This window comes from Mustelus asterias, chromosome 6, assembly GCF_964213995.1.
Source record: "Mustelus asterias chromosome 6, sMusAst1.hap1.1, whole genome shotgun sequence".
NCBI classification, from domain to species: Eukaryota; Metazoa; Chordata; class Chondrichthyes; order Carcharhiniformes; family Triakidae; genus Mustelus; species Mustelus asterias.
In genome coordinates, this window is record NC_135806.1 from 43854696 (window position 1) to 43860695 (window position 6000).

The window sequence follows — 6000 nt, forward strand, 5'->3', positions numbered from 1 at the left end:
ACGTTCATCCTCCTCCGCCCCCAACCAGAGATCCATCTGAGCCCGCCCCCCCCTCCAGCGGACTCCAGCGGAAGGCCAGGAAGGTGCTGCAGGCTCTCGAAGGACTGCAGGTCGGAAGGATGGTGGAGGGAGACCAGCAAACGAGGTAGGTTGGGGGTGAGCTCTGCCGAGGGGGGCCTGCCTCCCAGGGGGGTCTGATCCGGGTGGGGTGGGGGAGGGGGGGGCGGAGTCTGCCGGGGGGGGCCTGCCTCCCAGGGGGGTCTGATCCAGGAAGGGGGGGTCTGCCGAGGGGGGCCTGCCTCCCAGGGGAGTCCAATCCGGGGTGGGTCTGCCGAGAGGGGCCTGCTTCCCAGGGGTGTCTTATCCGGGGGGGGGTTCTGCCGGGGTGGTTAGCGGGGGGGTCTGTGAAGGATGGTCGAGGAGGATGGTGACTTCACAAGGGCAGAGAGGGCTTCGGAGGTTCCCCTGCAGAATAGAAATCCGCTTCAGACTTTTATTCTGCAGGTCGCTAAAAGCGCAGATGCGGAACGGGCCAGAAGACGGTAAAGTGGGATTTGGTGGTAGAGTTGGGCGCGCGGTTCATTAAGTCGATTTAAATGCATACAAGTGCATTTAAATCGTCAGACCGCCTGATCCGGGCGTGGACCGGACCCGCACCCGAATCGGGTGTCGATAAAGTCGCAATCTGCTTGGATTCGGGTGCAGATCGCGTTAGAGGCCCAACACCCGACTTTACCGCAATTTCACGCCCGTTTGGTAAAATCGGGCCCTCTGTGTTCTTCCTATCAAAATTATTCACTTCACACTTCTCCACATTGAATTTCATCTGCTACTTTGTCTGCCCATTTCATCAACTTGCCCAAGTTCTTTTAAGTTCTACACTGTCCTCCTCACAGTTCACAACACTTCCAAGTTCTGTATCATCTGCAAATTTTGAAACTGTACCTTGTGCACCAATAGGTCATTAATATATTATCAGGAAAGCAAGGCTCTGACACTGACGCCTTGTGAGCTCCAGTGCAAACTGTCCTTCAGTCTAAAAATCATCTCTTGACCACTGCGCTGTTTCCTGACACCCAGCAATTTCATATCGATGTTGCTACAATCCCTTTCATTCCATGAGTTGCAACTTTGCACAAGTCTGTTGGTGCGGCTTGATGTCAAATGCCTTATGAAAGTCCACATATACCGCATCAACAACATTACCCACATCAATCCTCTCTGTTACCTCTTTAAAATACTACAGCAAATTGGTTAAACATGATTTGCCTTTAACAAATCCATGCTGGTTTTTCTTAATTAACCTGCTTTTGCCCAAGTGACCATTAATCTTGTCACAAATTGTTGTTTCTAGAAGCTTCCCCACCACTGAACTTAAACTGAGGCCTGTAGTTGCCAGGCTTATCTTTACTCCCTTTTTTGATCAAAACTGTAACTTCTGCAATTTTCCAATCCTCTGGCACCATCCCCATCCAAAGCCAGCCAAAGTGTAAATAGCACAAGGATGGTAAAAGTAGGAGTGGGTCAACTAGAGACCATAAAGGTTTACACATGGAGGCAAAGGGCACAGCTGAGGTATTAAACAACTACTTGGCATCTATCTTTACCAAGGAAGAAGACGTTTCCCAGGTCATGGTTAAAAAGGTGGTAATTCAGATACTTGAAGGATTTAAAATTGATAAGGAAGAAGCATTATATAGACTGCCCAAACTTAAAGTTGATAAGACGCCAGGACCGAATGAGATGCATCCAAGGATGGAGAGGAAAATGAGTGTGGAAATCTTCCTTAAACTTAGGAGTCATTTTGGAAGACTGGAGAATTGTGGATTTTACACCCTTGTTTTAAAAATATTTCGTAATTCATTGCTTTTTTCTATCTTCTTTCTTGAAAAGTTATGTTGTGTTTGCTACCTTCCAATCCAAGAGTCCATTCTAGAATCTAGGGAATTCTGCAAGATGGGAACCAAGAGAAGCAGTATTTTTGCAGCCACCTTCTTCAAACCCTTAGGGCCATCAGGTCATAAGGATTTGTCAGCTTTTAATCCCGTTACTTTCTCTAATTCTATTTTTTAAATTAATTCTGATGTATTTAACTTCTTTATTTTCACAAAATCTTTACTTCCAGATGTTTTTTGTTTTCTACCATGGAGAAAATATATTCTTGGCAACCTTACTACTCAGAGACAAGAGTTTGTGTCTTGGTGGTGAACTCTGAAGACAGATATAAAATATTTGTTTAATATCTCTGCAGTTTCCTGATACCTGATTATAATTACTCCTGTCTCTGCCTCCCATGGATCCATGATTGCTCCTACTAATCTCTTCATTTACACATAGCTATAAAAGCTTCCACAATCAGTTTAGTGTCTCCAGCTAGTTTACTTCCATATCCTATTTTAATTTTCTTTATCAATTTCCTGGCCATTCTTTGCTGAATTTTAAAATTCTCCTCATTCTCAGGCTTACTTCTCTTTAATACATTATAAGCCTCTTCCTTTAATGTAATAACTTCTCCTGTTAGCAACGAATGTTCTATTTTCTTATGGGTTTTTTAATCCTCAAGGGAATGCGTGACCGTTGCCAGTTATGAATTGATACAATCCACAAAATTCTGCAGTACATAATTATATACTTGTTAAAATACAATTCTATAAAAGGAGAGTTTAATTGACTTATCCTTTAATAATAACTTTAATTCTGCTTACCAAACAAGCTCTTCTTTCATTTGGTCCAAGAAATCTAACTCCCTCACTTTGGCATTTAATTAGCAGTTTCATTCATATTTCTTGCATTAGCTGTTCAACCAAGTGAAACCTTTACAAGTCTCACATTGTTTCAGTGTTACCATTTCATGAAATGATGTTGACCCAAGATGATTCTCTTTGCAAAACTATTATTAAATGATTCAGTAAGCCTCTTATTACTTCATCCTGAAACTTAGCATTACAGCCGCAGCCCAGCATTCCATTGTAATTGATGTTAACTTCCCTGTTTACAAAGCAAATGCTAAATTATGATCTTACTGCAAAATGAAGATAACTCAACGGTATTAGCACAGTTTGAATAACACTTTCCATAAAAAATGTGTGTTGCAAATGTGTTGCAACATCTTGCAAAGGAGGGAAATACATTTGTACAATATCATCCCTTCACTTGCGCCATATATATCTCTGACATCCAACATGCAAAGGGCCTCTTGGAGGGAATGCTTGGGGGTGGGGTGGCATTTTTAAAGGTCAATTTCCAGCAAGCAAATTGTTTCCAGTATTGAACTGAGCCAGTGATCAGGATGCTGTATGATTTCTCTCAACCTTTCTCCCACCTGTCCATTTGCACTACAAATTGCACTGGCAACTTGAGAATATCTCACCGTTCTGACAATGTAGCTGTGTTAAACTATGGAATTCATTACCTAACCACACAATAGCTGTTGCTTCACTATATAAGCCGCAGCAAGAAAAAGGTTAACCGTTACCTTCTCAAGGAAGACTTGGAATAGGTAATAAATCCAAGCTTTATCACATCTCAAGAAAGAAGCATTGAAAAAACTCCCTAATATGTAGATACCCCTCAAATGGGCTGGTCAGAATAAGAGGCACAGCCAAGAGACATATAAGTTCCACTATGTGCAAAATGTGCCTTCAGCACAGCCTCTGTCTTGTTTAATCTCCAGAACAATCCACATGGCCTGGTTAAACAACCCGCCTCCCAGCTTCCTGTTAGAAACCTAGTATTCACGGTCAATTTCATTTAGCTCTAACAAAAACAGAAAATGCTGGAAAATCTCAGCAGGTCTGACAGCATCTGTGGAGAGAGAATAGAGCCAACATTTCGAGTCTGGATGACCCTTTGTCAGAGATAGGGTGGCCGCAGCTCTTCTTGAAGTAACAACTAGAAACAGCGTGACTGAGCACTTGAACAATATGAATTGATTAGATAGCCAGTAGGGATTTGCAAAGGGTAAAGTCCTGTCTAACTAGCCTAGTGGAATTTTTTGAGAAAGTCACTAATGTGGTAGACAAGAGTATACCTATAATTGTTCTTTAAATGGTCTTTCTGAAAGCATTTAATAAAAATCCACACAGTTATCAAAAGTGAAAGTGCGTGGAATTGAAGAATCCCATTACATGGGTAGGGAAGTGATTAGGACATAGGAGACAGTGAGCATGGATAATGTGTATATGCTCCAATTAGAAGTGGTTTCCCCCAAAGATCTATACTGGTACCTCAGCTTGTGATTATATTTACCAGTGATTCAGATGAAAGAAGAAGAAACCATATGTATACTTTTGACAATACTTAGTTAGATGACACAGTGGCCCTGATTTTACCAGCACGGCCGCCCCGAAACATGGGCGGAGGCGAGGCTCGCAGAACGGCGTTCCCCATTGGGCCTCGGGTGCGATCATAGAATCATAGAAACCCTACAGTGCAGAAGGAGGCCATTCGGCCCATCGAGTCTGCACCGACCACAATCCCACCCAGGCCCTACCCCCACATATTTTACCCGCTAATCCCTCTAACCTACACATCCCAGGACTCTAAGGGGCAATTTTTTAACCTGGCCAATCAACCTAACCCGCACATCTTTGGACTGATCTTAAGAGCCTCGTGCGGCCGTGCCGGTAAAAACAGGGCCTGTAAGTAGTGTAGATAGAAGCAGAAAGTTGCAAAGGGACATTGATAGATCAAGTGAGTGGACAAAACTGTGACAGATGTAGTTCAGTGTGGGAAAGTATGAAGTCATCTACATTAGATCTGATAAAAATAAATCAGAGCATTTTTTAAATGGTGAGGTGTTAACAACTGTGGATGAGAAGAGATATTAAAGAGTCCAAGTACAAAATTCACAAAAAATAGTGGCTAGGTACAAAAATATTAAAAGGCTAAAGGAATGCTAATCTTTTATGTCAAGGCAGCTGAACCACAGAAGGTAGAAGTTGTACAAAAGGAAGGAGAATTAAAATGGCAGGCGGAATCCCCCACCTTTCTGTCCTCAGCCTCCTACACTCTTCCATTGGAGTCCAACATAAAGTTCAGGCGAGATTTTCCAATCACGCTCGTCCCAAAACCATAAAATCCTGCCCGAGGTCAACGGACCTCTGCACAGTCCACCCCCGCCCACTGCGATTCCCGTGGCGGGCGGGACGGGAAAGTTCCCCCTTCATCTTTCGAAAGGGCACCTTACAGCTTTAGACTAAACATTAAGTTCAACAATTTCAGATCATATCCTCTCCCCTTTTTGTTTTAAGATGACAATTGTTGGTGGTGATTTAGACACATCTTTTGTTTTTCCATTTGTCCCATTCTGATCTTGTTTTACCTTGAACCATTGTCCACTTTGTCATTTAATCTTTCCCACTTACACAAACCCCTGTTGGTTATTCCTCCCTGCCTGGCCTATAAACTGTTCCATCTCTAACCATTCCTAGTTCTGTCATAGGATCAACAAAAACAGCTCTGGTGAAGAGTCATTCAAACTCGGAACATGAGCTCCGTTCTCTCTCCACAGATAGTGTCAGACCTGTTGAGATTTTCCAGCATTTTCTGTTTTTGTTTCAGATTCCAGCATCTGCAGTAATTTGTTTTTATCTGTCATAGGGTCATTGATCTGAAACCTTGTAACTGAGTTGAGATTCTGATCAATCATAATCTAATTGAATGGATGGACTGGGTAGCCCATTCCTGTCCTGTTAGTCCTGCAGAACCACTCTGCCATAGCCTTCCTGATAAAGCAGAGACTCCAGGACCTGAACCAGGACTCCACAATCACTGTAGTGAGCTGCTCACTGAATGCAATGGAGTGGGAGCATGCAGATATAATATCAAGGCTGTCAGCGGATGATCAGTGGGAGGTAGTTAAAAAATAATTTGCTTTAATATAGAACCAGTTAATACCCAAGGGGCAAGAGTTACCAAGGAAAGAAAACAGCCTCTGGTAACAAAAGAGATAATTAGGGGCAACATAAAACTTAAAGAAGAAGCATACAATCGTATAAT